Below are 24,674 nucleotides of genomic sequence, written 5' to 3'. Positions count from 1 at the left end.
TTTTTTAGGATTTGAAATAGCTCAGCTGGAATTCCACCACCTCCACTAGCTTTGTTTGTAGCAATGCTTCCTAAGGCCCACTCACTTAGGGCTTGTTCTTGCCTGTAGAATTCTAGGGACAGAGGAGCCTGGTGAGCTATAGTCCAAGGGGTTGCAAAGAGTCTTACGTAACTGAGAGACTAATACTTTCACTTGTTATTGAAAACTAGCTTAATTCCTTTGGGGCCAGAGAACAGCCTGTCAGATTAAGCCTTTGAAATATACTGAGACTAATTCTAGGGCCAATTTTGGTAAATGCTCCATGCACACATGAAATGAACATGAAAGTTATTGAATACATATTAACTGGATCAAGTTCACTGAACAATGTTCAAATCATGTGCTTGCATGTAAAATGATCGTATACACATATATATATACTGTTTATGTCTGTTTCATCTGTTATTGAAATTAGTATATTCAAAACTTCTCCTAGGATTGTGATTTTGTCTATTTCTCCTTTAAGGACTTTCCAATTTTTTGAAAGACCACACATTTTTAAATGTTTGAAAATATCACACCACTAGAGTTATCTTAAGAGGCAGAGGCTTGTTCCCACTGTTTCTCAGAGTCATATGTTACAAAACTCATTAAGTAATTCTGTTCTGCTTCATTGCTAGAAACGGTTTTACACAATACTTATAAAATATCTTTCTATAGTTGATTATAATCAATAAGATTACTTTCAGAATGTGATCTCACTGATCTTAAGGAGAAAGGCTGAACAATTTTCAATGAACTGAACTAAGTCCTACCTGCTGAGAGAACAAGAACTGAAATTTAGGGCTTGCTGAATTGAGCCCCCAAATGTTACACATTATGAGTTACAGTGGCCTGGATTCAAATAATCCTTCACACGAAGTGAAGATCAGCTTCAAAGCCTCTCATTCCTGACTGAATTGAGATGATCTGGGATGCTAGAGCCCTTAGCCTAAATACTACTAGATACAAAGGTCAGGAGATTATATCTTAGGGCTCAAATAATACTGAAGTAGAAATAAGTCAATCATAAATAACCAGCACTTGATTAGAAATAATCCAACATAAGACCACATGACTAAAGCCTAATAGAAAAAATACACAATAGAAAGATTCACAGGACATACAAATTTAGATTTGTTATACCTATTTTTATAACTGTGAAATGTCCTTCTAAACCAAGTACAAGTTTTTGCCATAAAATGTACCTTATTTGGGGCTTCCCAGGTGGCACTAGTGGTAAAGAACCCATTTGCCAATATAGGACACAAAAGAGATGTGGGTTCAATCCCTGGGTGAGGAAGATCCCCTGGAGGAGGGCATGGCAACCCACTCCAGTATTCTTGCCTGGAGAATTCCATGAACTGGGGAGCCTGGCAGGCTACAGTCCATGGAGTGGCAAAGAGTCAGACACAACAGAAGCGACTTAGCACACATGCAAGCACATCCCTTATTTGATATAAAAATAACCATTAGCTTTATTCTGTATTGGTATGGTATCTTTTTCTATTATTTTACATTTAATCTTTCTGGGTCTTATAATTATGATATTGCAAGCATTCTGACATTGCTTTTTAGCTGGATTATTATTAAATAATTTTAATTGCAATACTGTATGAGCATGTGCAGATAAAATGAGTCTGATCCATATTTATAATCTCATATAGAGAATACGAATGTGGATAAGCATGAATAACTGAATATATGAATGTAGGCAAACTTGTAACCTACTTTAAGCTTCACATTCTTAAAGGCAAAACTTAGGCAATCTAAAACTTTTTTTAAATTAAGAGACGTAGCCAGGTGAGTTTCCAGACTGTTTAATGACAGGAAAGGCTGGTATAGCTTTAAGGCTTTTAAAGAAGATCTCATTATAATTACTTTAAAAAGCAAAATTTTGTTGTTGTTTAATCACTAAGTTGTGTCCAACTCTTTTGCAATCAACTCTTTCGCAACCCCATGGACTATAGCCCGCCAGGCTCCTGTGTCCTTTGATTTTCTGTGCAGGAATACTGGATTGCCATTTCCTTCTCCAGGGTATCTTCTCAATCCAGGGATCAAACATGCATCTCTCACATTGGCAGGTGGATTCTTTACCAACTGAGCCACCACGGAAGCCCCAAATTAAAGCCTTCAAAATGCAAATCTGTTTATCTGATGCTTTAGAAATAAGCATCACTTCAGTATTTCAATATTGTTATTCTAGACAAAAAAGCAACATTAATTTTTAAAAACTGAAAATTATACAGGTATTTAAAGTTAATTTAATATAGTCAATTGTTCCATGATTTCCACTAAAGACAAGATTAATCTCCCAACACAAAACAAACAAACCACACGTAGAACAATTTAGTTTGGTAGCTGAAAAAGAAATGTTCCAGATATTTCGGTATTAAATTTCCTGATTTTGGTGTCCTTATTCCAAGGCAATACATAATGAATAATTTAGAAACAGAGGATTATCATGTCTCCAGCATTCTCCCAAATGGTTCAGAAACTAGACACATTTCGGAGAGAAGAGAAAATAAAGCAAATGTGGAAATAACAAGGAATGTGGATGAAAGATACATCAGAGTTCTCTGTACTACTTTTGCAACTTTTCTGTAAGTTTACACAATAAACTTACAGAAATAAATAATAACAACAGTAAATATAAATAATAAATAAATTTTATTTATTTATATAATAAATATAAACATTATATATAATATATATAAATATATATATATAATAAATATAATAAATAATAATCACAATAAAACAGTCCTTTTAACCAAAATGAGAATAAAAATAAATGTTCCAGAGTAACCAGCACCAACAACCACAGTAAAGAAAACAACAAAGTCAGAAAGGCAGACAATGGGGTGATGTGACTAATGCTCACACACAGACTCATGAATTTAAATTATAATCACAGAGAATGAGTAAGCGCCTGTCCAGAACAAACAGTACATCACAGTATCAGAGAGTATGTGAGACAGTCTTCTATCACCATCATTCATGATTATAAATGGTGTTTTGAAATTAGATATTTTTGTTAGAAATTCAAATAGATTTTTCATCACACATAATCTCACTATGGTATGTAATATTGTAAGTATCATAAGTTTCATAATGCATCTCAGGTCCACATGCTTTAAATTAGCAGCCTACACAGTAAAAACAATGACATTTTATTGTGTGACACTTCTCACATTAATATTAATGTGTGACACTTCTCACATTAACAGGCTAATACTGCATATTAGTGGTATTAACATAATGACGATGTAACATTAATGTATACTGATAGACTACAGAGATTAGCACCAGACACATTTTTTTATTCTGCTTTGGATGCACATAGTTCATGCTATGTTTAGACAAAACATATTCAATAGAAACAAATAATTGAGGTAGAAATATTTAACTTATTTATGAATTAACAGTCTAACATCCTTGAAGGTACAGTTCTGCTTTAAACGAAAAACAGAGATGTGAAAGTTGCTAAGAGAATAAATCTTAAAAGTCTTCATCATAAGAAAAAAACATTTTTTTCAAGTATGTGCAGTGATGAGTATTAACATTGTTTTACAACATATACATACATCAAACTATTATGTTGTACACCTAAAACTAATTATACATCAATTATGTCACAATAAAAAAGCCAGTGAGTAAAATATGAATTTTGGTACATCATACTTTAAAACATAAATTATAAATAACTCTTACACACACCTCCTAAATTCATACTCAAGGTTTTTACCTCAATAATCACATTCTCCCAATATAACATTATCACATATTATATTTAAACATCTGTATTTGTGACTGCATGGACTGTAGCCTGCAAGGCTCCTCTGTCCATGGGATTCTCCAGGCAAGAATACTGGAGTGGGTTGCCATTTCCTCCTCCAGAGGATCTTTTCCACCCAGGGGTCAAACTCAGGTCTCCTGCATTCCAGGGAGATTCTTCATTGTCTGAGCCACCAGAGAAGCCCCTATGTATTTAATAGATGCTTAAAAAGAGAGGCTCTAAGAAACCACTGCCTTATATCATATATTCAAACAAGAAGGGTTATTATAATAGAGGAACTCTTAATAGACCTCAGATTTACCAAAGATTTCTATTAACTCCATAAAACATTAACTAATATCCATATTAATTAGCATCCTGAAAGCTACTCTCTGATATGCCTGATGCAGGGCTTCCCTGATAGCTCAGTCGGTAAACAATCTGCATGTAATGCATGAGACCTGGGTTCAATTCCTGGGTCGGGAAGATCCCCTAGAGAAGGGATAAGGCTACTCACTCCGGTATTCTTGGGCTTCCCTTGTGGCTCAGCTGGTAAAGAATCCACCCACAATGCAGGAGACCTGCATTCGATCCCTAGGTTGGGAAGATCCCTTGGAGAAGAAGGGAAAAGTAACTCCAGTATTCTGGCCTGGAGAATTCCATGGAATGTATAATCCATGGGGTCGCAAAGAGTTGGACATGACTGAGCGACTTTCACCTCTCTGATCTTTTGAGTTCAGAGTTTACCAAATAACAGTCATAAATAAATAATTGTTTCATGAGAATCAAATACTCTGGGAAAATATGAAAAAGCTAAGTTACTAAAATAAATTGGTATAGGGCAAAGATAGCAATTATCTCAAGTGACTATTCTTCATAATAATGTTGCTATTGTTATTCTGAAACTATTACACACATTAGGACAAAGCAAATTTGTCACAATGTTATTTTTACTTTTTATTTTATATTGGGAGTATAGCTGGCTAACCATGTTGTGACAGTTTCAGGTGCACAGCCATATAAATGTTACTTTTTTAAAAAACAAGATATTCAACATATATGGGAAGAAAGATACAAATATCAAAGGAATAAGAATCTAAATTTGCATAGGAAGTATTCAATTTAGGATCTGTTTTCTCTTAAAAACAAAACACATTCTAAGTTCTCTTCAAAAAAGCCTAGAAAACAGTTACAAACTTAACGAGTGCCAGGCTATTACTGGGGCCAGCCTGGTAGCTCAGTGGTAAAGAATCTGCCTGTAATGCAGGGTATCTTCCTGGAGAAGGACATGGCAACCCACTCCAGTATTTGTGCCTGGGAAATCCCAGGGCACAGGAGCCTGGCAGGCTGCAGTCCATGGGGTTGCAAAAGAGCTGGACATGACTTGGTGACTAAACACCAATGAAGAAGAATATTATGGCTATCCATCCTCGGAAAAACAGCTGATTTCTAAGTCTGGTGAATGAAATTTACCAAATGAACCTGGAATATGGTTCTCTACCACAAAGCACATTATCAAAGGTTTCTGGGGGTACAGAAACCAACATGAAGGTTTCCAGGACAAGTCCATCCTTCTGGTTTGCCCCAATCTTCTGGGCTCCCTTTTTTCAATGTCTTTTATAGGCTCCTTGTTTTGCCTCTGGCCAATAAACTTTTGTATTCCATTCTGGACTTATTTTGGCTCTCACTCTATTTCGTCACATTTCCTTGCACAATCTTTTCTACTGACAAATTTTCAATACAAGTATCTCTGCTATAATATAAGTTCCTGAAAAAATCCTCAGGCTCTACAAAACTGGACAGATCTTATAAGAAAAATAGTTTCAGCAGTCTGCCCAAAACCTATGCAGCTTTGTAATCTGAGTGCTAATAGAAAGTCTAAATGGTCCCAGGGACTTGATTAGGACTGCCAGCTCAATATGAATAAAGAATGCCACAGCAAAATTTAAAATGCACAAAAATTAAGTAGAAAGAATGACAATACTTTAATCAGAGCGGGCCTAGAAGATACTGTGACACTGGTTGAAGCGTAGCTATGAGCCAGTGGGACTGCCATTAAACACCAAGTGCCAGGAGTTGGGAGTTCGCCTAATGGAGGAGGTCCCCCCCGCCCCCAGCTACAGGCATTTGTTTCTGTGGGGTTTTTTTTTTTAATTTTCTTAAAATACAGACAAGAAAACTTATATTCACAGTGTAACGACTGAGCTACTTAAGTGCTCTTTTCCTGTCTGAAATGAAGTGTTGGTTGCTAAGTCATGTCCGACTCTTTGAGACCCTATGGACTGTAGCCCACCAGGCTCCTCTGTCTGTGGAATTCTCCAGGCAAGACTATTGCAATGGGTTGCCACTTCCTTCTCCAGGGGATCTTCCCTGCCCCAGGGATCAAACCCAGGTCTCCCGCATTGCAGACAGGTTCTTTACCATCTAAACCACCAGGGAAGCTCCACTAGATGATTATATATCTACTGCCATATCCTATCTCTCCTTGCCTAGGAAAAAAAAAGAAAATTGCACTTGAACCAATCTAATTTTTGCATTATCCTATGGGAAATAGATGGGGAAACAGTGGAAACAGTGGCTGACTTTATTTTTTGGGGCTCCAAAATCACTGCAGATGGTGACTGCAGCCATGAACTTAAAAGCCATGAACTTTCCTTGGGAGGAAAGTTATGACCAACCTAGATGGCATATTAAAAAGCAGAGACATTACTTTCCCAATAAAGGTCCATCTAGTCAAGGGTATGGTTTTTCCAGTGGTCATGTATGGATGTGAGAATGGACTGTGAAGAAAGCTGAGTGCCAAAGAATTGATGCTTTTGAACTGTGGTGTTAGAGAAGACTCTTGAGAGTCCCTTGGACTGCAAGGAGATCCAACCAGTCCATCCTAAAGGAGATCAGTCCTGGGTGTTCATTGGAAGGACTGATGTTGAAGCTGAAACTCCAGTACTTTGGCCACCTCATGTGAAGAGCTGACTCATTGGAAAAGACCCTGATGCTGGGAGGGATTGGGAGCAGGAGGAGAAGGGGACGACAGAGGATGAGATGGCTGGATGGCATCACCGACTCAATGGACATGAGTTTGAGTAAACTCCAGGAGTTGGTGATTGGACAGGGAGGCCTGGCATGCTGCGATTCGTGGGGTCGCAGAGAGTCGGAAACGACTGAGCAACTGAACTGAACTGAATATCATTTTCCCATTACCAATCACTTATGACTTAATTCACGTTGCAGAAGCACACATCATGAAGCATACTGTGCCTGAATCCTCAAGTTACACTTCCTACCTAGGCAGCACCCTGAGCTCCAGACCTGCAGAACTGATGAAACACTGCTGTTCAGACAACATACTCCCACACGGATAAGCCCACAGGCATTTCACCCTGAGCTCCAGACCTACAGAACTGAGGAAACACTGCTATTCAGACAACATACTCCAACATGGATAAGCCCACAGGCATTTCACACCTAACAAGGCCCAAATTAAATTCATCTCCCTTTACTCTCTCTCCAATCCACTCCCCCGCCATCAGATCAGAACAGTCACTCAGTCGTGTCCAACTCTTTGCGACCTCATGAATTGCAGCACACCAGGCCTCCCTATCCATCACCAACTCCTGGAGTTCACCCAGACTCACGTCCATCGAGTCAGTGATGCCATCCAGCCATCTCATCCTCTGTCGTCCCCTTCTCCTCCTGCCCCCAATCCCTCCCAGCATCACAGTCTTTTCCAATGAGTCAACTCTTCTCATGAGGTGGCCGAAGTACTGGAGTTTCAGCTTTAGCATCATTCCTTCCAAAGAACACCCAGGGCTGATCTCCTTCAGAATGGACTGGTTGGATCTCCTTGCAGTCCAAGGGACTCTCAAGAGTCTTCTCCAACACCACAGTTCAAATGCATCAATTCTTCGGTGCTCAGCCTTCTTCACAGTCCAACTCTCACATCCATACATGACCACTGGAAAAACCATAGCGTTGACTAGACGAACCCTTGTTGGCAAAGTAATGTCTCTGCTTTTCAATATGCTGTCTAGGTTGGTCATAACTTTCCTTCCAAGGAGTAAGCGTCTTTTAATTTCATGGCTGAAGTCACCATCTGCAGTGATTTTGGAGCCCCCCAAAATGAAGTCTGACACTGTTTCCCCATCTATTGCCCATGAATGATGGGACCGGATGCCATGATCTTCGTTTTCTGAATGTCGAGCTTTAAGCCAACATTTTCACTCTCCACTTTCACTTTCATCAAGAGGCTTTTTAGTTCCTCTGCACTTTCTGCCATAAGGGTGGTGTTATCTGTATATCTGAGGTTATTGATATTTCTCCTGGCAATCTTGATTCCAGCTTGTGTTTCTTCCAGTCCACCATTTCTCATGATGTACTTCTGCATATAAGTTAAATAAGCAGGGTGACAATATACAGCCTTGACGAACTCCTTTTCCTAATTGCAACCAGTCTGTTGTTCCATGTCCAGTTCTAACTGTTGCTTCCTGACCTGCATACAGGTTTCTCAAGAGGCAGGTCAGGTGGTCTGGTATTCCCATCTCTTTCAGAATTTTCCACAGCTTACTGTGATCCACACAGTCAAAGGCTTTGGCATAGTCAATAAAGCAGAAATAGATGTTTTTCTGCAACTCTCTTGCTTTTTCCATGATCCAGCGGATGTTGGCAATTTGATCTCTGGTTCCTCTGCCTTTTCTAAAACCAGCTTGAACATCAGGAAGTTCACAGTTCACATATTGCTGAAGCCTGGCTTGGAGAATTTTGAGCATTACTTTACTAGCATGTGAGATGAGTGCAATCGTGCGGTAGTTTGAGCATTCTTTGGCATTGCCTTTCTTTGGGATTGGAATGAAAACTGACCTTTTCCAGTCCTGTGGCCACTGCTGAGTTTTCCAAATTTGCTGGCATATTGAGTGCAGCACTTTCACAGCATCATCTTTCAGGATTTGGAACAGCTCCACTGGAATTCCATCACCTCCACTAGCTTTGTTCATAGTGATGCTTTCTAAGGCCCACTTGACTTCACATTCCAGGATGTCTGGCTCTAGGTCAGTGATCACACCATTGTGATTATCTGGGTCATGAAGATCTTTTTTGTACAGTTCTTCTGTGTATTCTTGCCACCTCCTCCTAATATCTTCTGCTTCTGTTAGGTCCATACCATTTCTGTCCTTTATCGAGCCCATCTTTACATGAAATGTTCCCTTGGTATCTCTAATTTCCTTGAAGAGATCTCTAGTCTTTCCCATTCTGTTGTTTTCCTCTATTTTTATGCATTGATCACTGAAGAAGGCTTTCTTATCTCTTCTTGCTATTCTTTGGAACTCTGCATTCAGATGCTTATGTCTTTCCTTTTCTCCTTTGCTTTTCACTTCTCTTCTTTTCATAGCCATACTTCCTCCCACATCTTAAATAGTCCATTGTTCATCCCACTGCCCAGTCTAAAAATCTGGGATTAATCCTTGCCTCTATCTTTCCGTTATCTCTCACACCTAATACATCACTGAATCCCACAAGTCTCCTCCTAAGTATCTCCCTTAAACCTAATTTTCTCCCCCTTCATTATCTCTTCCTTAGCTCAACATCACCACAATCACTCACCTGGATCCCTACAATAGCTTCCTGAATAATCTCTTTACATCCGAACCTACCCATGCCCCCTACACCTGTTCTTCCCACAAGAAATAAAAATGGCTTTCCCTCTTGATATCAGGATAAACAACTTAATATATCTTATATAAGAGGACTGACCTGGCTTCTTGCTTTCCTCTCTAACCAAAGATCTGAACCACTTTCTCCTTCACAATCTCAAATCTAGGCACATTTAACTTTTCCCAAACATGAATCTTCTCAGCTTCACATATACTATTAATCTTGTCTTCTCACACAGTATCTTCTATACTCCATCAACCTCTTTAATGCACCTGCAACAACTATATCACATTTGTCCACTATCCCAACTTGTTTGTTCCTGGTTGGTTTTTCTTTAAGTCTCAGCTTAAATAAAACTTCCTCCAGTATCCTTTCCCTACACCATCCCCATTACTAAAGTGCTTGCACATACATACACAGTTAAGGCTGGGACTCATGTATTTCCAGACCACCGTATACTCGCCTCACAAGACAGTAATCTCCATAAGGAAAGAAAACAGATTTATCCTGCTCACTATCTTATCCCCAGAGCCTCACCAGTACATCCAGTAACTTTTGCTAGTTGTTGAAACAGCTGAGAGCAACCTCATATTATGGCTAAAATCAAAATGAACCTCTAGTTAGTCTTAAACCTCTTGTGTGCATATATCAGGAGAATGAGCTCGTTTTATGGGCAAGTGGAGCTCCCCTACCCCTTTCTTCTCTGTGAAATAATCTGAAGCATCAATAAGGCACAAAGCCCTCTAGACCACAAATCATCCAACTCAGCACAGTGGGGGTAAAATAGAGGCAGGATGAGAATGGCACAGACCAAGACCTTGTATGCCACTTGACCAAGAACCTAGTATGCTTCCCTGATGGCTCAGATGGAAAAGAGTCTGCCCACAATGTGGGAGAACAGGGTTCTATCCCTGGGTCAGGAAGATCCCCTGGAGAAAGGGAATGGCAACTCACTCTAGTATTCTTGCCTGGAGAATCCCATGGACAGAGGATCCTGGCAGGCTATAGTCCATGGTGTCGCAAAGAGTCAGACACGACTAAGTGACTAACACTTTCACAGTTAAAAAGGAAATGAACCAAAATCCTGACCAGTAGGACCACAGGAAATGGCCAAGGAAAAAGGAAAAGAATTCTCTGTAGATCTGAGAATCTGCAAGTCTATGAAAGTTGCCAAGAATACCCACACTCTTGGAAAGTTAAAAGTCCTACTTCTCAGAAATCAATACCTAAAAGTGAGGATAGGGATTGAGCAGAGGGCAAGCAGTAAAGCGAAGTTCCTGCTTAGTAAATGGAAGCACTCCCCAATTCTGTACTAGATATGTCTGGGCTAAAAGCTAGGGTGAAAACAGTAGAGGGAAGGACAGGCTAAAAGGCCCTATCTAATAAGACAGACAATGGGTGACATGGGGTTAAATGTTGGAGAAACATTTGTTAGAGGGTAATCCATCATATCTTGAAAAACAGAACCCCATGCTTACCTATGAAAAAGGTTTGCCGAGAAATGAGATAACCCTAAAAATCTATTATGAGAAATTCTGCAAATAAAAGCAATCTTTACTCTTTCCTCAAAGAGCAGAACAAAATATAAGTAGATAGAATGCTATGGGGGAAGGGCAGGAACCTAACCCTCTCTATGAAGAAAAAGATCTCCACCCCTTTGAAAACATTTCATTAGTGAACACAAATGAAAATGAATGTATAATTTATTCTAAACACTTAGAAATCCAACGAAAATTTCCTCTCTATTCTTCCTTTTATAGATCCTGCCATGTTACCAATCTTTATTCTTTAAAGAGGCTCTTTTTCTCTTTTTTTGGCCATGCCATGCAGCTTGTGGGATCTTAGTTCCCTGAGCAGGGATCAAACACGGGTCCTGGCAGTGAATGCTCCTAGTCTTAACCACTGGACCAGGAGGGAATTCCCCATATCCTTTTTTGTCTGATTATTCTCCCTCTCTTAATATACTTTATTGTTTTCTCTATAAGACAACTTTGCCTGTCAATACAGTTCTTTTTACTTCCCAGGGCAACTGCACTGCAATACCTTCCTTTAGCCTCTGACTGATCCCTTTATCCTTGCACATTCAAGTCTAGTTCCATCATACCAGAGTTCAATGCATACTTGTCTCAGATTCATGTTCTGAGATCAGGTAACCTTGATCCACACAAACAGGCTTAGCAATAAAAATGTCTATCATTCTTATTAGACAAAAACACTATAAGAAAAGGATATTACAGAACAATATTCCTGATGAACACACATGTGAAAAACAAAATATCAGGAAACCAAATTCAACAATAAAAGAACCATATATAATGATCAAGTAGGATTTATTCCCGAGATGCAAGAATGGCTCAACATATGCAATCAACAGGATGTACAACATTAACAAAATGAAGGATAAAAATCACATGATCATCTCAATAGTTGCAGAAAAAGCATTTGATAAAATTTGACATTCTTTTACAATAAAAACCCTCAACAAGTTAAATGTAGATGAAATGTACCTCAACATAATAAAGTCCATATATGACAAGCCCACAGCTAATATCATACTCAACAGTGAAAAGCTGAAAGCTTTTCCTCTAATGATCAGGAGTAAGATAAGGATGCCCACTCTCACCACTTTTATTCACCATAGAAAGTCTAGTCCAAGCAATTAGTCAAGATGAAACTAAGCCATGCCCACGGGGCAACCCAAGACGGGCGGGTCATGGTGGAGAGATCTGACAAAATGTGGTCCACTGGAGAAGGGAATGGCAAACCACTTCAGTATTCTTGCCTTGAGAACCCCATGAACAGCATGAAAAGGCAAAATGATAGGATACTGAAAGAGAAACTCCCCAGGTCAGTAGGTGCCCAATATGCTACTGGAGATCAGTGGAGAAATAACTCCAGAAAGAATGAAGGGATGGAGCCAAAGCAAAAAGAATACCCAGCTGTGGATGTGACTGATGATAGAAGCAAGGTCCCATGCTGTAAAGAGCAATATTGCATAGGAACCTGGAATGTCAGGTTCATGAATCAAGGCAAATTGGAAGTGGTCAAACAAGAGATGGCGAGAGTGAATGTCGACATTCTAGAAATCAGCGAACTGAAATGGACTGGAATGGGTGAATTTAACTCAGATGACTATTATATCTACTACTGTGGGCAGGAATCCCTCAGAAGAAATGGAGTAGGCATTATGGTCAACAAAAGAGTCTGAAATGCAGTACTTGGATGCAATCTCAAAAATGACAGAATGATCTCTGTTCATTTCCAAGGCAAACCATTCAATACCATAGTAATCCAAGTCTATACCCCAACCAGTAACGCTGAAGAAGCTGAAGTTGAACGGTTCTATGAAGACCTACAAGACCTTTTAGAACTAACACCTAAAAAAGATGTCCTTTTCATTATAGGGGACTGGAATGCAAAAGTAGGAAGTCAAGAACACCTGCAGTAACAGGCACATTTGGCCTTGGAATACGGAATGAAGCAGGGCAAAGACTAATAGTTTTGCCAAGAAAATGCACTGGTCATAACAAACACCCTCTTCCAACAACACAAGAGAAGACTCTATACATGGACATCATCAGATGGTCAACATCGAAATCAGATTGATTTTATTCTTTGCAGCCAAAGATGGAGAAGCTCTATACAGTCAGCAAAAACAAGACCAGGAGCTGACTGTGGCTCAGACCATGAACTCCTTATTGCCAAATTCAGACTTAAATTGAAGAAAGTAGGGAAAACCACTAGACCATTCAGGTATGACCTAAATCAAATCCCTTATGATTATACAGTGGAAGTAAGAAATAGATTTAAGGGCCTAGATCTGATAGATAGAGTGCCTGATGAACTATGGAATGAGGTTCGTGACATTGTACAGGAGACAGGGATCAAGACCATCCCCATGGAAAAGAAATGCAAAAAAGCAAAATGGCTGTCTGGGGAGGTCTTACATATAGCTGTGAAAAGAAGAGAAGCGAAAAGTAAAGGAGAAAAGGAAAGATATAAACATCTGAATGCAGAGTTCCAAAGAATAGCAAGAAAAAGAAATAAAAGGATCTAAAGCAGAAAGGAAGTAAAACTATCTCTGAAGATGACATGATCTTATATATAGAAAATCCTAAAGATGCCACCAAAAAAACTGTTTAAACTAGTAAATAAATTCAGAATACAAAATCAGTACACAAAAGTCAGTTGTGTTTCTGTACACAAATAACTTTCAGAAAAAGAACCTAAAAACACTCCCATTTACAACTGCATCAACAAAAAAAATAGCTAAGAATAAATTTAACCAAGGAGGTGAAAGAGCTGCATATGCACAACTATAAGACACTGATGAAGGAAACTGCAGAAGATACATATTATGGAAAGATATTCTGTGCTCATGAATTCAAAGAATTAACATTGTTTAGATGTCCATATACCCAAAGCAGCTACAGATTTAACATAATCTCTTAAAATTCCATTGGCATTTTTCACAGAAATAGAATAATCTTAAAAATTGTATGAAACCACAAAAGACCCCAAACAGCCAAAGCAATCTTGAGAAAGAAAAACAAAAGCTGGAAGGATGATACTTTCTGACTTCAAATCATATTACAAAGCTACAGTCATCCAAACACTATGGTATTGGCATAAAAAAATCAATGGAACCCCACTCAAAAAAAAAAAAAAAAGGCAAAGTGAGCCTATAAATATTAATAAAGCCACACAATATGTGAAAACTGGAATGGGAAAAAATGAAACTAGCCACATGGGAAAAATGAAACTAAATCCCTCACACCATACACAAAAATCAGCTTAAAATGGATTAAAGACTAGAATGGAGACCTGAAATCATCTACCATCTGAAATGGGAGAAATGTCATATAACTGATAAGGGGTTAATATCCAGAATACACTTAACTCTCCAAACCTGCAGATTCAACCAACTGAATTGAAAATATCTGGAAGGAAAATTTTCAAAAATATCCAAAAACCAAAATTTGAATTTTGCTGTACAACAGCAACTATTTACATTGTATTTACACAGCATTTACATCATATTAGGTATAAGTAACCTATGCTATGCTAAGTCACTTCAGTCGTGTCCGACTCTGTGCGACCCCATAGACAGCAGCCCACCAGGCTCCCGTCCCTGGGATTCTCCAGGCAAGAACACTGGAGTGGGTTGCCATTTCTTTCTCCAATGCATGAAAGTGAAAAGGGAAAGTGAAGTCGCTCAGTCGTGTCCGACTCTTAGCGACCCCATGGATTGCAGCCTAACAGGCTTCTCCATCCATGGGATTTTCCAGGCAAGAGTACTGGAGTGGGGTGCCATTGCCTTCTCCGATAAGTAACCTAGAGATAATTTAAAGTTTATAAGAAGATATGCATAGGTTATATGCAAATACTATGCCATTTATGTGAGGGACTAGCCACTCAGTTGTGACTCTCTGTGATCCCACAGACTGTAGCCCACCAGGCTCCTCTGTCCATGGAATTCTCCAGACAAACATACTGAAGTGGGTTTCCATTCCCTTCTCTAGGGGATCTTCCCAACCCAGGGATCAAAACTGGGTCTCCTACACTGAAGGCAGATTCATTACCATCTGAGCCATCAGGGAACCCAAAGGGTACACTGAAGCTGCATGGGCTGGGAATCAAACCCAGGCCCCCCATGTGGCAAGCAAGAATTCTACCACTGAACCACCTATGCATCAGTGAGCATCCATAGATTTTAGTATCCATAGCACAGGGGAGGGGGCATTGTCTTGGAAACAATCCCCTGTGGATACAAAGGGGCAACTGTATACAAAAAATTCACACAACTCAATAGCAAAAAAAAAAAAAACAATCCAATTGAAAAGTGGGCACAAGACCTGAACATTACTCCAAATAAGGTATATAAAATAGCCAACAGGTACATGAAAAGGTATTCAACATCTGTTAATAATACCACAATGAGGTTTCACCTCACATCTGTTAGGATGTCTATCATTAAAGAGACAAATGATGAACACTAGCAAGAATGTGGAGAAAAGGGAATACTTGTACTGTTGGTGGGAATGAAAAATGGTACAGCCCCTTTGTAATATAGTATGGAGGTTCTTCAAGAAATTAAAAGCAGGGTGGACTCCGGGAGTTGGTGATGGACAGGGAGGCCTGGCATGCTGCGGTTCATGGGGTCGCAAAGAGTCAGACCCGACTGAGCAACTGAACTGAACTGAACCATATTATCTAGAAATTCCACTTCTGGGTATATACCTAAAGAAAATGAAGTTATTGTCTTGAAGAGTTATCTGTACTCCCATGTTCACTGCAGCATTATTCACAATAGTCAAGACATGAAACAACCTATGTGTCTGTCCATAGATAAATGGATAAAGAAAATGTGGTGTGTGTGTGTATATTCACACACATATATAATATGAATATATAGCATATTATATACAGTAATTATGTAATATACACACAGTATAAATTACATATATATAAAATACAGAATATCATTCAATCTTAAAAAAGGAAATCCTGCCATTTGCAGGATACATACAGATGAACCTGGAGGGTGTTATGCTAAGTGAAATAATCCAGAGGGGAAAGACAAATACTGGATAATATCACTTATTTTGTGGAACAACTAAAACAAAAAGTATGATTCAGAGCCTTGAATATAAAGTATACTCAGAGCCTTGAATTGAGGTTGCCAGGACTCGGCAGTGGGGAAAATATGAAGACATTGTTTAAAATACACAACCAAAAAAGACAGAAGTTATAAGATGAATAAAATCAGAGGATCCTTTCGTAATATATTCCTTTCACAATGTATTTATATATCATCAAGTTACATACTTGAGTTGCAATTTACCTATCAATCACACCTCATTCTAGTTGTAAGAATTATTATGATTTTTATTTCACTGGAGGAAGGTTGGTCACTCTAAACTCTTTTTTTGTAACATGGCTAGGCCTCTCAGTTAGTCTTCAAACAAAACATCACTAATGAATGGTGTGCAGGAGCAAATACACGATTGATTTTCTATGCATAGCCCTTTCTATCTTTATTGCATGAAAAAGAACATTCTTTGGTTGGTGGACTACAACCTTCACAATGAAAGTCTCAAGCATAAACAACTGAAATGGCTAAAATGTAAATTTAGGGTATTTTCCAGGCTGTGTTAGTGACTTAATATCTGATCTTTTGAAAGCTTCTTGGATGGTTTCTCATTTAAAAATGGCATGGCCTGTGAAAGTCTCACTGGTCTCATCATACTACAATGTACTCTTTAATGTGTATTAAAGAGTATTACAATAATGTTTTTTAATCAAGATATTTAAATGGCATGGGGGGAGAGGTGTACCAAAGTTAAAAGCTTCTTTAAAAATCTTCTCTAACATAGTTAATAAAGAAGACATACAGATGGCTAACAAACACATGAAAAGATGCTCAACATCACTTATTATCAAGAGAAATGCAAATCAAAACCACAATGAGGTACCATCTCACACCGGTTAGAATGGCTGCTATCAAAAAGTTCTCAAACAATAAATGCTGGAGAGGGTGTGGAGAAAAAGGAACCCTCTTACACTGTTGGTAGGAATACAAACTAGTATAGCCACTATGGAAAACAGGGGACATTCCTTAAAAACCTGGAAACAGAACTGCCATACAACCCAGCAATCCCACTGCTGGGCATACACACCAAGGAAACCAGAACTGAAAGAGACACGTGTACCCCAATGTTCATCGCAGCACTGTTTATAATACCCAGGACATGGAAGTAACCCAGATGTCCATCAGCAGACAAATGGATAAGAAAGCTGTGGTACATATACACAATGGAATATTACTCAGCCATTAAAAAGAATACATTTCAATCAGTTCCAATGAGGCAGATGAAACTGGAGCCTATTATACAGAGTGAAGTAAGTCAGAAAGAAAAACACCAATATAGTATATTAATGCATATATATGGAATTTAGAAAGATGATAACAATGACCCTATACATGAGACAGCAAAAGAGACACAGATATAAAGAACAGACTTTTGGACTCTGTGGGAGAGGGCGAGGGTGGGATGATTTGGGAGAATGGCATTGAAACATGTATATTATCATACGTGCAATGAATCGCCAGTCCAGGTTCAATGCGTGAGACAGGGTGCTCAGGGCTGGTGCACTGGGATGACCCTGAGGGATGAGATGAAGAGGGAGGTGGGAGGGGGGTTCAGGATGGGGAACACATGTACACCCATGGCTGATTCATGTCAATGTATGGCAAAACCTCCAATGTAATTAACCTCCAATTAAAATAAATTTATTTTTTTTAAAAGCAATGCAAGAAGAAATAAATAAATAAAACAGAACAAAGATGTCTTATGTCTTACAGACCCTTGCAGTACATCAAGCTAATTCAGTCTGTGAGACTATTCATTCTTTTCACAAGAACATGTCTCAGTGACATTAATCAGTGGCTCAACTTAATCTGACTCAGCAGGTCCCACTTAACTGAGCACTAGTCAGTTTTCCATGCGTCTGGTTTGTGGCCCAGAAAGTCTTTCGGAGACTGTATATGCTCAGTGCTTCCAACCCAGTTCCCACTTCTTGTCTATTCATCAGAATATGCCCCTTCTAAAGTATGCCTTGAAATCTTAATTTTCCATTTATATTGATCACAAACCCTTCTGTTGGCAGCATCTGTAGGACACTTTGAGAAACACAAAAACAATACCATATTGTATACATATTTTGAGTTGGTGCATTGGTGGGAAGAGAAAAGGGAGGAAGGGAGAAAGGGACAAAGAAAGGAAAGAATCAAAAGTTCTTTATATTCAATTCAGTTGGGAAGGAAATGCAGGTAGTACTACATATACAAAATAAAAATGATTTTTTTTCTCTTCTATATAAATACTTAAATCCCAGGGACAGAGGAGCCTGGTAGGAGGCTGTCTATGGGGTCGCGCAGAGTCTAACACGACTGAAGCAACTTAGCAGCAGCAGCAGCAGTAGCATAGAACTGGTGGAGAAGGAAATGGCAACCCACTCCAGTATTCTTGCCTAGAGAATCCCAGGGACAGAGGAGCCTGGTGGGCTGCCGTCTATGGGGTCACACAGAGTTGGACACGACTGAAGCGACTTAGCATACATGCATATATACTTAAAATTAATTTTAATTTTAAAGCAAGTTTGCCTTCCTGTTATATATTAACTTAAGAAAATATGACTTTAGATATTTAAAATAAAAGGTAAAGGAACTTAAAATTCTTTCTTCCTGGAAACAGAATATTCTTTCAAATTGCTATTCAGAAAATTTGGTATATTTCAGAAACACTGTAAAGACATAATCTTACATAGTTTTGATTAACCAAGCGGAAAACCACTCAGAAACATTTTATTTTACTGCATATCAAAATATCAAATAAACATTTGAATTTCTGAAAGCTGAAACATAATAGAATTTAGTCATCCCTTCCACATAGCGCATCCCCTCTACTCTTTATGGTAAACATTAAGAGACTGTAAAACTGTCATTCTCCTTACTGAAAAAAAAATTTTTTTTTTCTACAGTAAAAAGAAAAAAATAAAAATCAAGCACTATGGAGCCATCTTTTGGACTGTTCAAGTTTTTATAATTCGTTCTTACAGGAAACAATTTATTGATCAGAATCAAGATAAAGACAGAGACAAAACTATTTAGCCACCTTTTTTTTTTTTTTTAGCCACCTTTTTTTCAAAGCTACATTTTCCCTATCTTATTCTCATGCTTTTACATCAGGATTTAAAACATATCCATAAAACAACTACATATAATACTAACATTCTACTAAAAATTCTGAAAATAAAAGGCCTTTTGCATAAAAACTATGAGCTCTCAACACCTTAAGGCAGCAGCTCCAAAAGTGAGGCACGCTCCCTGTCACCAGCAGCAGCGTCTGGGACTTCTAGAAATGCAAATTCTCAGCCCATCCTTCAAACTGACTAAACTGGCATTTGGAATGGGAGACCTACCTTTTAACAAGTCCTTGGGTTTTGATTCAAGTGGTAAAGAATCCACCTGCCAGAAGACCTAAACAGACATTTCTCCAAAGAAGACAAACAGATGGCTTATAAACACATGAAAAGATGCTCAACATCACTCATTACTAGAGAAATGCAAGTCAAACTACAATAAGGTTTCACCTCACACAGTCAGAATAGCCATCATCAAAAAATCAACAATAAACGCTGGAGAAGGTGAGGAGGAACACTCTTGTATTGTTGGTGGGAATGCAAATCTAGAAAGACGGTACTGATGAACCTATCTGCAGGGCAGCAATAGAGATACAGACATAGAGAACAAACTTGTGGACACAGAAGGGAAGGAGAGGGTGGGATGAACTGAAAGAGTAGCACTGAAACATATACATTGCCATATGTAAAATTAGATAGCCAGTGTAAATTTGCTATATGACACAGGGAGCTCAAATCTGGTGCTCTGTGACAACCTGGGAGGGTGGGGAGATGGGGCAGGACGTGGGAGAGAGGTTCAAGAAGGAGGAGACAAATATATATCCATGACTGATTCATGTTGATATATGGCAGAAACCAAAAGAATATTGTAAAGCAATTATCGTCCAGTCAAAAATAAATAAATTTTTAAAAAAAAAGAAGAATCTGCCTGCCAGTGCAAGAGACAAGGGTTCAATCCCTGGGTCGAGAAGATCCCCTAGAGAAGGAAATGGCAACCCACTCCAGTATTCTTGCCTGGAAATTCCTATGGACAGAGGAGCCTGGTGGGCTACAGTCCATGGGGTTGCAAAAGAGTTGGACAGCACTGAGCAACTAAACAGCAACAGCAGCAACTTGTAAGAACCACTGGCTTCGGGGAATTTTGAAAAGGGTCCACAGCTAACACTGGACTACTAGTTAGGAATCACTAGTAGATCAGCAGTTCATTACCTTATGCTTCACGTTGGAATTAACCAGAGAGCTTTAAAAATGCCTCAGACCTGCTGCAATATCTGATTAATGGTTCTGGGAGGTAAGTAAAGCCTGGGCACTGGGGTTTCTGAAAATCTCTCAGGTGATTCTAAAAGGCAGCCAAAGTTGAGAGCCACAGATCTAGGGGGTTACATTTTCGAAAGTTAAAGTTCACTGAGTCTTAGGTTAAGCAATGTTTGTAAATGAGACATGAAAAGTTAGCCTTCAAGAAAAGCATAGCCAGAAGGAACAACAGAAAAACAAGAGTCCTCAACCAGCTTTCAGATTCCATCTCAGAATTCAGCTAGCCAGAAAGATCCTCAGAAAGATGCAGAGACCAGAACAGACGGAGAACACTGCACGCGCGTTTGGTTCAGTGCAGGTCAGGCAGCAAGCAGGGTGCCAATGACCTTTTTATCACTAACCAATGGAAAAGTGGACCACAGAGCAAGGCTTTCAGCTTCATATTTCTCTGGGTATACAAACACGATGTCTGATGTTAGTAAGCCATGTAGTACCAGAGTAAGGACCCCCACCAGTCAGTTACAGGTAAGCTCCAAAGTGTGACCAGGCTGGAGGGCTTCTAATGTAATTTTATTTTGAGAACACTGCCATGTTAAGAATAACAGAATGTCCTTTCAATGCAACTTTTCATACCTAGTTTATTTCCTTGGCATGATTTTAACTCTGTGTGTATTATTATTTTCAACCAAAATCAAAGATTAAATAATTTGACATTATTTGAAATGTGAAAAAATACAACAGTTAGCTTTCAAAACCAAGATACATACAAAATCCTATTACAAGAACTGCTTTGTGTCCAGTCTGTAAATTTTACTCTTTCAAAGGCTACAAGATGTTTATTATCTAAAGTAGAATTTTCAATAAATAATTTGTTAAATACTTACTATGCATTCACTAGTTGCTATGGAAACGTTAAAAAGTAGTTGTTGCCTTTATAAACCATCTAACATACTTAAGCACATTTCATAATAACTGACAACAAGAATAAATGCCATATTTGCAGTAAAGTTTGAATGCACCAAGTCAATGAAGAAAGAAATCACATCAAACCATAGTGGTATTTAAGACTTTAAAAAGATAGGGTAGAACTTCAGTCTTTATTAAGGATGAATTATATGTAGAGTACATATGGGGCACTGTAGTTGGCGAACTGATGGAAGAAAAGACATGATTTTGTTAGTTTGTCTTAAAGGCGCAGGGCTGACAATATGTTGCTGTTGTTCAGCTGCTAAGTTATGTTCAACTCTTTGCAAACCCATGGACAGCAGCACGCCAGGCTTTCTTGTCCTTCACTATCTCCCGGAGTTTGCTCAAAACTCATGTCCACTGACTCAGTAATGCCATCCAATCGTCTCGTCCTCTGTCGTCCCCTTCTCCTCTCTTCAGTCTTTCCCAGTATCAGGGTCTTTTCCAGTGAGATGGCTCTTTCCATCAGGTAGCCTAAACATTGAAGCTTCAGCTTCAGTCCTTCCAGTGAGTATTTAGGGTTGATTTCCTTTAGGATTGACTGGTTTGATCACCTTGCTATCCAAGGAATTCTCAAGAAACTTCTCCAGCACCACAGTTTGAAGACATCAGTTCTCAGGCACTTGGCCTTCTGTATGGTCCAACTCTCACCTCTACATATGACTACTGGAAAAACTATAGCTTTGACTATACAGACCTTTGTTAGCAAAGTGATATCTCTGCTTTTTAATATGCTGTCTAGGCTTGTCATACCTTTTCTTCCAAGGAGCCAAGTGTCTTTTAACTTTGTGGCTGCAGTCACGGTCTGCAGTGATTTTGGAGCCCAAGAAAATCAAAACTGTCACTGTTTCCACTTTCCCCCATCTATTTGCCATGAAGTAATAGGACTGGTTGCCATGATCTTCGTTTTTTGAATATTGAGTTTTAAGCCAGCTTTTTCACTCTCCTTTTTCACCTTCATCAGGAAGCTCTTTAGATCCTCTTCACTTTCTGCCATTACAGTGGTATCATCTGCATATCTGAGGTTATTGATATTTCTCCCCACAATCTTGATTCCAGCTTGTGATTCATCCTGCCCAGCATTTCACATGATGTACTCTGCAAGGAGATCCAACCAGTCCATTCTGAAGGAGATCAGCCCTGGGATTTCTTTGGAAGGAATGATGCTAAAGCTGAAACTCCAGTACTTTGGCCACCTCTTGCGAAGAGTTGACTCATTGGAAAAGACTCTGATGCTGGGAGGGATTGGGGGCAGGAGGAGAAGGGGACGACAGAGGATGAGATGGCTGGATGGCATCACTAACTCGATGGACGTGAGTCTGAGTGAACTCCAGGAGTTGGTGATGGACAGGGAGGCCTGGCGTGCTGTGATTCATGGGGTCGCAAAGAGTCGGACACGACTGAGTGACTGAACTGAACTGATACACTAAGAACCCAGGCATCAGCAGCAGTGTTTGGCCTGAACACCTGCACTGTTTCCTAAAGTATACAATTCTAAAAACCTTACCTGAGTTTTTATCTACATGTGGATCTCTTTTCACAGGTTTTTTTTTTTTTTTAACCTGAAGCTGTTTTTCTTTGATTATACATATCTTAGGTTTAAGAGGGGTTTGTTGTTGTTTTTGATTATGGTAAAGAAAGTAATCTTTAATTATATATGACCATTTGTTTGATTTACTTTCCACTGAATAGTTGTCATTTCTTTGTTGGGTTCCCAGTATCTTTCTTTCATTTTCATTACCTCACAACATTTGTTCTCATCATTCTTATCCTTGTCCTTTCTTGGTGAGAGCTTGTTAAGTTTGTCCTCCACAGACACAACTTCATATCTGTAATGTTAAATTCAACTCCTAATCTATGGCCTTCAAAGTGGAGTGTCAGGTTCTGCTATTGTGTCTTAGTTTCCAGTCAGCCTTCCTTATGTTAGCTGTTCCCCTGTGTAAACTGCTGCCCTTGCATCTGAGCCTGTCGTCTCCTTACAGACTATCTTTCCTATTTTATTGAAGCCACATCATTTTACACGTTATTAAGTATGCCCAATGGTGTTTTGTTTGTTTTCATTTTTTCCTAGTTCATTTCACATTCACAGGGGGCTCTTTCTTCAGTGCTTCCAATTAAGCTCCTTCCCCTTGTTCTGCAGAATTCTTTCAGAGACTTCTCATTTTTCCCATGGTAACACTTCGTTGACAAAAAAGGCACAATCAACTCAGGCTTAATACCCACCACTAACAAAGATGTAGAAGCCCTTTTCCAAAATCATGTGCAGAATCTAAGCAATTCCAATGGATAGGGAGTTTGTAACTAGCAGATGCAAACTATTACATGCAGAATGGATATACAAAAAGGTTCTACTGTATAGCACAGTAACTATACTCAACATCCAGTGATAAACCATAATGGAAAAGAACATGAAAAAGAATGTACATATATGTGTAACTGAATCACTCTGCTGTACAGCAGAAATTAACACAGTACACTTCAACTATGCTTCAAAAAAAATAATTTTTTTTTTTTAAATCTAAGCAATTCCAAGTGCCCAAGAGACCTCATCTAGGGTGTGGTCTTCCTAGAAGAAGGGAGACTTTTCTCACTGACAAAATCTTTGAAACACTTAACAAGTTCAAACACTGAAATTTCACCCTTCAGCTTCGTACTACCTTCTTAAATCCTATCTTTTCCTGCCATAAAGACCCACTGTGATCTCTCACTTTAAAAGTTTGTCTTTGTCAGTGTCATACATTTGAACAGTTCTTCTGTAATTATTTCATGTTTTCTCCAACTCCTTATAAAGTTGTTCAAGGCTAGTGACATCTAAGACTTATTTATTTTGCATCTGTGTTATTACAAGGTTTTTCAATTGACAGAAATGTACTTTCAGAGAACTTTACAGAGTATCCACACACTTTCACTAAGGTGAAATTTTGTGCAGTACATATAATTTAGGTAACCACATCCTATACAGAGTCTAAAAAGACCTCAATATTCCAGTTTCTTTCATGAAACTGGTGAAAGCAATCAGTTCACTTGTAAGTTGAAAAAGGGCTCTACAAAAGAAAAAAGACTCAATCATTTTTGTCAGCTAAAGTGAAGTGAAAGTTACTCAGTTGTGTCCCATTCTTTGCGACCCCATGGACTATACAGTCCATAGAATTCTCTAGGCCAGAATTCTGGAGTGGACAGCCTTTCCCTTCTCCAAGGGATCTTCCCAAACCAGGGATCGAACCCAGGTCTCCCACATTGCAGGTGGACCCTTTACCAGCTGAGCCACAAGGGAAGCTCAAGAATACTGGAGTGGGTAGCCCAT

The 24,674-nt window shown here is 38.9% G+C and overlaps 1 protein-coding gene across 8 annotated transcripts in view; it reads right to left on the bottom strand.

The window, feature by feature from the left end:
• HIBCH (3-hydroxyisobutyryl-CoA hydrolase) overlaps positions 1-24,674 on the bottom strand; it is a 152,555-nt gene that overhangs the window by 82,870 nt on the left and 45,011 nt on the right. The gene's annotated exons all lie outside the window — the stretch shown is intronic.

The sequence above is a fragment of the Bos indicus x Bos taurus genome, chromosome 2 (assembly GCF_003369695.1).
Source record: "Bos indicus x Bos taurus breed Angus x Brahman F1 hybrid chromosome 2, Bos_hybrid_MaternalHap_v2.0, whole genome shotgun sequence".
Taxonomy (NCBI): Eukaryota; Metazoa; Chordata; class Mammalia; order Artiodactyla; family Bovidae; genus Bos; species Bos indicus x Bos taurus.
The sequence above is the reverse complement of the archived record's forward strand: the minus strand, read 5'-3'. Positions and strand labels throughout refer to the sequence as shown.